The sequence below is a fragment of the Pteropus medius genome, unplaced genomic scaffold (assembly GCF_902729225.1).
Source record: "Pteropus medius unplaced genomic scaffold, Ma_sr-lr_union100, whole genome shotgun sequence".
NCBI classification, from domain to species: Eukaryota; Metazoa; Chordata; class Mammalia; order Chiroptera; family Pteropodidae; genus Pteropus; species Pteropus medius.
This window is the reverse complement of record NW_024340851.1, coordinates 285,069-296,066: the sequence shown is the minus strand read 5'-3', so window position 1 is coordinate 296,066 and position 10,998 is coordinate 285,069. Positions and strand designations below refer to the sequence as shown.

The following is a 10,998-nucleotide window of genomic DNA, read 5'->3' as shown; positions in this document are numbered from 1 at the left end:
CCCACTTCTACCCCTGACCTACCGATGTTGCCATTTCCCCTTAAGAACTGGATCTCTGAAGGCAGGGCGCACCCTGGGTATGGTCCGTGGCTTCACCTGGGGCACAAACCCAGGACCTTCTGCATGTAAAGCAGACATGCTAACCATTACACTATGGAGCCACCCCTAGTCCATGTTTAATCGAATATAACCAGAAGTGTCTGAGTTTACACTCTAGATTTCCTAATATAAGTGCTTATCTACAACAAATTTGAGTCTCTACTGTCTAAAGGCCACTATTCTGGGATATAGGACACTGAAGTAGGTATTCAAATAATATTCTATATAACTTTTTAATTCTGGAAACTTAAAAACATATTCAAAAGTAAGAAAATAGAACCCTTCAAGTACCCATCACTAAGCTTCAACAATTATCTCATAGTAGAATATCATATATGCCCACTCAAGTATCCCCTTACTGGATTATTTTGAAACAAATTGCAGACATAATATCATTGCACTGAAATTTTTTAAAAAACAAACTATACTATGGGGTGTTTGCCTAAAATGAACTATTTGCAAAAAGACAAGTTTTTCCCCCACCTTTGGTGCCAGTAGAAAAAACAGGTTGCTTTCTTGATTCCTTTTAAGTAATAGTATTTAGGTGTTTGGAGTCCATCATTTTATAGTTTATAAGTTATTGTACTCTCACATTATTGGAAGTATAAATTTTAAACATTTTATTATGAAAAATTTCAAATTTACAGTAAAGTTGAATTTTATATATACTCACCACCTAGATTCTACCTTTAACATTTTACTATGCTTGTTTTATCACATACTTGTCCATCTCTCCAACTCTCTTTTGATACAGCAATCCATCCTATTTTCTTAACTTCAAGGTAAATTGCAGAAATCAGTGTAATTGAAGTTCAATTTTTAAAGTTACCTTTTCAACTAGGTTGTATCAAATAGTTTTGTGTAAACTTTATTGTTGTGAACGACTGTTTATATCTTAAGTTTGGAGTTGTGACAACTCATATAGTCTCTATGGTTCCATTGCTGCTTATTTTGAACTTTGCTCTCATACATCGCAAATATTTATTCAAATATTTAGCTAAAGTAACAGTAATTCATATTCAGCCAAAACTAGTTAGAATGAATTATGATGGTTTTGCATGTGTTTTTTCACTGGTCTTTAAAAAAATATGTGGTCTAGAAAGTCATTGTGTGTCCCAGGGTGGTACACTAAACTAATATGCTATTTTTGGAATCTGTTTCAAAATTTTCTATTTAACAATTATTCTGAGGGCCAAAAGTTATTGTTTTAGTGTTTAGCTCTTATTCTTTGATCTTGGTATTCTGTAAAATGCCTTAATATACTTTGATCTCCACATGACTACATAACTTGTGAGAGAAAAGCTGTTTATTACATTACGAGCTTCTCGAATGCTCATAATAGTCACGTATTGAGTAAATAAGTGAGGTAAATTTATCTATTATCTTTATTTTTTTGAAGTTTTATTTACCTTTTATTATCATACTTATTAAGGACAGAAGGTTGCTTTTGCTCTATACAGAACAAAGGAAAATATGAAGTTTAAATTCTAAATATTTCATTAGCATATTTCAGACTTAATGTAAACAGAAATGTTATGAGAGTTCTAGAACATTTATACTCTGAATTAATTTATTATTTAATTGGGAAAGATTACAGACAAGAATACAATATAAACAGCTCTGCATCTACTACCTAGCTTTATGAAATCTTATGTCATATTTGCTTCAAATATCTTTTAAAGAAAGAAGATTACAGATAGAGATGAGATCTCATGGATTTTAAAATATTTTCTACATATACGTATGGATATGTAGAAAAATAACTTCTATTTTTTGGTTACAGTTGACATTCAATATTTCATATTAGTTTCAGGGCTACAGCATAGCGGTTAAACATTTATATAATTTACAAAGTGATCCTCCTGATTAGTTTAACACCCATCTGGTACTGTACACAGTTATTACCATATTATTGACTATATTCCCTTTGCTGTACTTTACATCCCCTTGACTATTTTGTAATTACCAATTTGTACTTCTTAATCACTTCCCTTTTCACCCAGTCCCCCTACCCTCTGCCATCTGGCAACCATCAGTTTGTTCTCTGTATCTATGAGTCTGTTTCTGTTTCGTTTATTTTGTTCTCTATATCCCACATATAAGTGAGATCATGTGGTATTTGTCTTTCTCAGTCTGACTTATTTCACTTACCATAATATTCTCTAGGTCTGTCCATGTTGTCACAAACGGTAACATTTCACTTTTTTAATGGCCAGGTAATATTTCATTGTATATATGTACCACTTCTTTATTCAGTTGTCTATTGATGGGTACTTAGGTTGCTTCCATGTTTTGACTATTGCAAATAATGCTGCAATGAACATAGGGGTGTATTTATCTTTTAAAATTGGTGTTTTGGATTTCTTCAGCTAAATACTCAGAAGTGGAATTGCTGAGTCATAAGGTAGTTCTATTTTTAATTTTTTTGGGGAACCTCCAAACTGTTTTCCATAGTTGCTATACCAATTTAAAATTTCACCAACAGTGTATGAGGGTTCACTTTCCTCCACATCTGTGTCAGCACTTGTTTGTTGATTTGATGATTAGCTATTCTGACAGGTGTGAGGTGATATCTCATTGTGGTTTTACTTTGCACTTCTCTGATGATTAGTGACATTGAGAATCTTTGTATATCTGTTGGCCATCTGTATGTCCTCTTTAGAGAAATGCCTGTTCAGGTCCTCTGCCCATTTTTTATTTTATTATTTATTTATTTATTTATTTATTTATTTATTTATTTATTTATTTATTTTTATTATTATTTTTTAATACTTACAGCACCTGGTATTCTTAGGTGGTCTCCCATCCAAGTACTAACCAGGCCCGACCCTGCTTATTAGCTTCTGAGATCAGATGAGATCGGGCACGTTCAGGGTGGCATGGCCGTAGACCACCTCTGCCCATTTTTTAATTGAATTGTTTGGATTTTTGTTTTCTGGTGTTGAGTTTTATGAGTTCTTCATAAATTTTGGATATTAACCCCTTATGAAATGTATCTTTGAACATAAACATTTAGAATATTTTTCAGTTTTATAGGTTCATTTAAATGACACCATAAAGTACACATTATTTCAAACTTGCTTTTGTTGTTCAGTGTTGTTTTGGGGATTTTGAGTAAGTTTTAGATCTGAACTGTTGAATACATAGCTACTATCTGGCTCTTGAGCACTTGAAATGTAGCTAGTGTGAATTGAGATGTGCTGAATGTATATTTGCACAGAGGATATTGAAGACTTAATACAAAAAAATTATGTGAAATATTTTATTACTAATTCCTTTATTTTGATTACATATTGAAATGATAATTGGGTATATTGGATTAAATAAGATTAAAATTAATTTCACCTGCTTTTTTTAAAAAAACATGGTTCTAGAAAATTTTAAATTATATTCCTGGTTCATGTTTGTGGCTTACATTATATTTCTATTGGACAACACATCTAGATTGCACACTTTTCCTTCCTGTTTAGTATTACATTTTAGGGATATACAATAATTTATCTACCATTGGTGGCTATTGAGAATTTTTTTCTAATTTAGTGCTATTAAAAGTCCTACCATAAACATTCTTAGACATGTCTCTTCGACACATGCTACAGTTCTTTTATGAGGTCAATTTTATTTTTTACTATAAGATAATTGCCAAATTGCTGTACACATTGGTTTTACTAATTTACACTTCTACTGGCGGTTTGAGTATTGTTCTACAGTTCTTGATCCTGGCCAATGCGTTTTTGTAGACGACTATAATTTAACACTTAACACCACAACAAGCATTGTTACTTCTTTAAGTGAATATAAAATAAGCGTCATCTTATTTTTCTTAGTTAATCTTTTGTAATAATACACATAGCCCTTTTTTGCAGTACTTATGGTCTGAATAAAAACTGATTTTAAAATTTAGCAGCCATGCTATGTATATCCATCCTATTAGTCAGCAGCTGCAATTCTTGCAACAAAGCATACCTGTTTTTCAGTGCTGCTGCTTGAGAAAAATCTTGTAGCATCTTTATACAATGAATACTGTGCTGCTATTAAAACTTATGTTTTAGAAGAATATTTAATGATACAAGAAAGTATTCATAGTATATTAACTAATGCAGGGAAAAGGTTACAAAACAGTAAAGTTCAATTTTGTTAAAACCAAATGTGTGTTAACATTTTTCCATGATTATCTCTGGATGGTGGGATTTAGGGTAACATTCTATTTTGTACTTCACACTTTTCTTTATATTCCACTTTCTATATGGACTTATCCAGGAAGGAGGATGTGGATGGGAGTTCTTAGCAACAATAAGCTAAAACTTCCCCACTTGGAATATATTAGAAAAGAGAAGTGAGTAAATGAGCTGTAATTGTTCTCATTTTAAATGCCAAGTTAATGCTTTTATTGATTATCAGGCTCTTTAAGATGAAAATGGAATAAATTATATTATTGTTTATCGTTTTTCAAGTATTAGAGGAATTTTTCAAAGAATGTGTCATAAATTACTTAGGGATGGTCATTTAACTTCACTAAAAGGTCCGTTTACAATTTGGTACTTTCTACTCTTGGGGAAAGGAATAGGACTCATCTCCATTCATTTGGAATAAAATTCAGACAGTTTTAACTCTAGTCTCAACTTGCTTTTATTTGGAATTACATGATGTAGTGATAAATTTGGGTTCAAATCCATTTCTCTTGCTTTGTAATCTTTGGAAAGTTATCCAGCATCCATGTTGTCTTTTCATCCGTGCAGTGGAGACAATAATACCTAAATAAAAATCTTTATGAGATGTCGAGCATAGTGTAAGCCCTCAACAAAATTTCCTCTTTTTCTGTTTTTCAAAGTGGATGCATTTAATAGCTGGAGACTATTGATTAGGTATGAATTTCATGAAAATAGCTATGAATAGCTCTGATGTACCTATCAAAAACTATAGAAGTTACCATATAAGTTGATCCTAATTTTTCATACCTCCCCCTCAGGTATCTGTCACCTGGAGCATTGAGTTCACTACATTCTCAAAGTAAGCTAAACAAGGTATTCTTAAAGATGATCTCTCTGATATGTTAATATACATTTTGCCCCTGGCATATGGTTTTATTACCTGTGTAATAAAGATAATACTATTTCAGACCTTAATTAGCATTTGTCAGCACTCTAGCTAGTACTTACTTTGCAGATTTTATCTGACTCAGTTTTTATTGATTAGGGAAATAACTTTTATTTTTATTTGGAGAGATTTACTTTTTAGGACTCCCTCAAAATTGAGTAGTGGTCCACAAATTAAATGATTACCCTAATGGCTTGCAGATGTGTTACTGAACTCAGATTCTGCTGCTTGCCACCCATTAGCCAATAATTTATAATCCAGTAACTCAGAAGACAAGAGTTTGTTAGAAGGAAAGCAGGTTTGTTAAAGAGCCAGCATCCTGAGAAGACAACAGACTGCTGTCTCAAAGGCCATCTCCATGCTTCAGTGCAGGCACGGGTTTTTATAGGGAGAGGGCTGGGCAAGGGATCAGGGAGAAATTCCAAAGCCCTAGGAAGAGGGCTGTATGCTGGAGGGGAGTGGGTGGCTAAGGCCATCTATCTTGTCTTCTGTCCTTGGCTTGCTTCTCAGGTGGCTTGGAGGGGAGGCAAGTAAAAAAAGGAATTAACAAGGAGGAGGTGGGGAAGCTCCGCTTTTAGGGTACGAGTCAGCATGATGAAGTGATGAATTCTCCTTCGCAGCCTGCTCTGGTAAGCAACCTGGAGCTGGTCAAGTGGAGGCCTGGGGAAGATTTTGCCTGGCACCAAATGGTCTGGGAACAGGTTAGCTCCCTTTGAAGTCTGTTTTTAGAATTCTCAATCAAGCAGATTATTTATCTACAAGTTAGACATTAGGTAATGGTAACAAGGCATTTTGATTTACTTAAAATATGAGAGTGACATTGTAAAGACAAATATGAAAAAAAGAATAAAAATGAAAACCAAACAATCACAGTTACAATCCCTGCTGTCACTTTCTAACTTCCATTTCTATTAAAGTGTTGTTGATCTACCTGCAGTGACAATAATGTATCATGAAATGCTCAAACTTGCAATGAGACATGGTCTTCTCAGGTGCATTTGCTTTTTAGTTGTCAAGGCCTGTCTACATAGTTTAGTTATACTTATGATTATTTTGAATATTCTATGAGACTAATATTAACACTAATATAGTTAAGTTTAACTTTACAGTTTCTCCTAGGGCAGGTTTTATTCCCAATGATATCCAAGAAAATAAGTCAGAAAACCAAGAGAGTAGGCATACAAAGGTGGAAGGGTAAGGGCAGAAAAAGCAAGTGTTATAACACTATAATAAGAGGTAAAGCCTGCTTGAATCAGAGGAAAAAAGCTATATCAAAGAAGCAAAGCCTGTGTGGGGTTAGTGTGCCATTACAATTCCTGTTACAGATGGGCTTATTTAAAGCATTAACTGTTTAGCTATAGATATAGGAATGCATGACTGTTTTCTCTCAGAAAACCTAGATTTTGTTTTTCTCCCCTTTCCTCTTTACCAAAAGAGAAACGATGCTCTTATTTAAACTGGATTTAAGTACTCTTTGCATTACAATATATAGGGACATAGATTTACCCTGAATCAGATTTTAGAGGAAAATAGGTTTTTTAACAGTGGCCAAAGTAAAATTGAATTTGTGCTTCATCTGAGGGTAGCTTGTCTTATAACTCAAATCTGAGTTCATTTTCTTTGAGCTAAAATGTACTTCATCTTGATAAAAACTTTCTAAAGGTTTCTTTTTTGAAAGAATTTAGTATGCTTTTGTTAGAAAATAAAGGCAGTCCTACTTGTACTTATTCACTTTTTGTGTTAGAGTGACTAGCATGTATATTGAATTTAGGTAGACTTGCCTCCAATGGAACAATAAATCTAAGCTCCTTAAATATTTACTGCATATTTCCCACTTCAGTTCTCTAATGGATCTAAGTTACTGATTTTCAGTTTGTTCATCTTTTTTGTTGTTGTGAGCATGAGTGAGGACTTCTAAGATCCTTACATGTCATAGCTGATTGGTTAGATTTTTTGTTTGTTTGTTTTTGTTTTTGTTTTTTAAAGAAATGGACCTATGTGATATGCCAAAGTCGTCTGTGGCTTTATTTTTGGTGCTTTCCTTTGTTTGAAATGCTTGTGTAATATCTTTCAGATCTTGGTCTTTGTGAGGATCAGGTTCTAATTTCAGTTGGAAGTTTTCAAATTTATTTAAAAATGATTTATTTTTCTTTTGCTGTTGCATTCAAATAAGAATAGAGCAGTAAGCACAATGGCTTAAGTATGAGCAGCAAAACTAGAGAACTCAGGTAATTTTATGTGTTCATAAAGTGCTTTATTAAAAAATTAAATTAGAAACTCAGTGTATATAAAACAATAATAAAGATAGCAATGAACAAAAATGAAAAGCATCGAAAAGTTATGCTGTAGTAACTGAAAGTACTTTTTTGGACATCTTAATTTGTCTATCCTTCGTTCTTTTAAGTATTCTGAGTTTTGAGAATTGTCTATTAGAGTAACTTCTTGTCTATTCGTTAAATTATATTAGTCACTGTGCCTTGAGTTCCCCTAAGGGATGCAGTATAGGGTAGACTTTAGTTGAGATAGAATTCCTGATTTTCCACTTAGTAGCTGCAAGTATAAATTATTAACTCCCTTATTGCTTTCAGCATGTTAGTGCCTTTCTAGGCCCCAGTTTCCTGTAATAAAGGTCTCATGAGATTTATTTTTATTTTATTTTTCAATTACAGTTGACATTAAATATTATTAGTTTTAGGTGTACTCATGAGATTTAAATCAGGCCAATATGTATAAAATGCACATGCTAAAATTCAGTAAGATTATGTAAGGAAACCCAAGTTATATGGATCTACTAAGAAAAATTCTGCCATTTACCCTAACAGCTGCTTTTCCAGTGGTCAGTATTCAATGGCATACATAGTAGAAACCTGTATTAGCCTGTATCACATTTGGGAGTAAAACTAAGACATAAAAATTTTATAGACATTAGATTTTGTATGCTTACATAGTTAATACCTGGCAGAGTTTGAAGGATTTCTTATAATTTTAGTTTAATAAAGGCTTAAGAGATTTTTAACACTTTAGAGAGTTACTTGTAGTAAATAAAGGAAGTGTGGAAAGAATCTGTTGGATTAGTGAAAAGTCAATTGTCAGTTACTGTTTAATATGTAAATAAAGTTATGAATACTAACAAATGAACTGTATATTTTATAATGCATTATGAACATACAATAAAAACTAGAAATACATGTACATATGAGTAATTTCTTCAGTGGATGTGGATTACCTTGAAAAGTCTCAGGAAAATGATGTTTTCAACTTTTAACTTAGTTTGAGTCATACGTGTCCAGTCTTCATGTATGAAATATAAAAGAAAATTACATGAATTAAAAAAGAAAACCTTTTCAGCATGAAAGCAATGAATTTTTTATATCACAAAATATGAGAAAAATATCACCTGTAATCTTATCATTTAGATAATACTCGCTATTAACATTTTTGAGCGTATTTTAATGTATTTAAATATTTTAATATATTTTAAAAAATAGTTGTGATCATACTTCATGTACAATTTGTAGCCTACTTTTGGTTAGCATTGTAGCATGAACATTGTAACTGAACTTTTTTGAAATTTTTTTAATACCTGATGTGATATCATATGAGTTTTTAAAAAAATTTATGTGAACAACATTTAATAAGGTATAAACCACATACTACACACTGTGCCTTGTTGAAGTGTACAATTCAAAGTATACAATTCAATGGTTTTCAGTACATTTTCATATATATGCAATCATGACCACAATCTATTTTTTAACATTTTTGCTACCTCAAAAAAAAATTTGAAAAACCTTCTACCCTTTTTTTTTTAACATTATACAATTCAATGAGTTTTTCAATTATAGTTGGCATACAATAATATATTAGTTTCGGTTGTACAGCATAGTGATTAGAGCTCAAGTGATCAGCCCACTAAATCTAGTACCCCTCTTCCTCCTTACATATTTATTACAACATTATCGACTGTTTTCCTTATGCTACACTTTATATCTCCAAGAGTTTTTTAACTATCCATTTGTATTTCTTAATCTCTTCGCCCTTTTTCACCTTACTCCCTAACCCCCCTCCTGTCTAATATCCCTCAAAATATTCTCTGTATCTATGAGTTTATTTCCTCTTTTGTTGTTGTTTTTGTTTATTTTGTTCTTTAGAGTCCACTTGTACATGAAATCATGCGATATTTGTCTTTCTCTATCCAACCTATTTCATTCAGCACAATACCCTCTAGGTGTCCATCAAGGCAATACCTTTTCCCATCCCCTTCCTTTTAGTCTGTGTGTGTCTTTTAATCTGAAGTGAGTCCCTTGTAGGCAGCATATGTAGGGGTCTTGTTTTCTTATCCATTCAACCACTCTTTTGGTTGGAGCACTTAATTCTTTTCCATTTGAGGTAGCCATTGATCTGTAGTAATTACCATCCTTTATTTATTATTTCGATACATTTTTTTTCTTAAATTCTTAAAATAGTCCCTCCAACATTTACAGTAATAGTGGCTTGGTGATGATAAATTCTTTTAGCTTATTTTTGTCTGGGAAGCTTTTTACCTGTCTTATTCTAAATGATAACTTTGTGAGGTAAAGTATTCTTGATTGTAGATCCTGGGTTTTCATCATGTTGAATATTTTGTGTCAACTCCTTCTGTCCTTCAAAGTTTCTTTTGAGAAATCAGCTGCCAGTCTTATGGGTACTCCATTGTAGGTAACTAACTGTTTTTCTCTTGCTGCTTTTAAGATTCTCTTTTTGTAATTAACCTTTGGCATTTTAATTATGGTGTGTCTTGGTGTGGGTTCCTGGTTTTGGGGACTGGTTTTGGGGACTCTCTGTGCTTCTTGGGGTTGTATGTCTTTTTCCTTCACCAGGTTAGGGAAGTTTTCCATCATTTCTTCAGATAGCTTTTCCACTAGTTGTTCTCCCTCTCTTCCTTCAGGTACCCCTATTAAATAGATTTTTTTTTACACTTAATTTCGTTCCAAAGACTCCTTACATTATTATTATATTCTTGGCTTCTTTTTTCTTGCCGTTCTGATTGGGTGACCTTGGTTTCCCCATCCTCTATATTGGTGGTTTGCTCTTCTTCATCCACTCTGTTAATTCCCTCTAGTATACTTTTCATCTCACATAATGTATTCTTCATTTCTGACTGCTTCCCTTTTATAATTTCCATTTTTATGTTTTTCATTTCTTTGTTAAAGTTCTCACTGAGTTAATCTATTCTTCTCCTAATTTCATTGAGCATCTTTATAACCAGTGTTTTGATTGTTTGACTCCGTTTTTCCGGTATCTCTGTTCTGTTCTCTCATATGGTTTCTGCTTCTTTGTCTTCCCATCTTAGCTGCCTTTTTGTGTCTGTTTTTATGTACTAATCAAAGCTCCGAAGTTTCCCAGTCTTATTAGCCTGGCTTTGTGTAGTAGGTGTCCAGGGGCACAGTCCTAAGAGGGGTTCAGCTGCAAGCCAGTTTCAGCCCCAGCCTGTGTCCCTCCGGGGCCACCTGTTAAGATTTAGCAAGCAATCCACAGATTCTGTGCTTATAGTTGCCTCAGGAAGCCACGCTATAAACTAACGCCAGCTGCCACCAGTTTTAGAGCTTGCTCATCAAGTTACACAGGACTTATCAAGGACACACCTGGATGTGGTTTGGGTGGGGCCATGAGTTGAGGGAAGGGGAGTTTCAGGGAATCCTCTGGGTGGAGCTACCTCTGTTATCCATTTTAATGAGGTCTCTGCTGTGAGGGCAGCAGCTGTTTCTGTGCACTAGGAGGAGGTAGGGCTCAAAGAGGAACAATGGATACCAGCAGCACTTC

General features: G+C 33.5%; 1 protein-coding gene and 1 pseudogene across 13 annotated transcripts in view; one reads left to right on the top strand and one right to left on the bottom strand.

The window, feature by feature from the left end:
* The window catches only part of ATRX (ATRX chromatin remodeler), a 261,805-nt gene that overhangs the window by 39,405 nt on the left and 211,402 nt on the right, over window positions 1–10,998 (top strand). The window lies entirely within an intron of this gene.
* LOC120592082 (uncharacterized) lies at window positions 2,869–2,990 on the bottom strand (annotated as a pseudogene).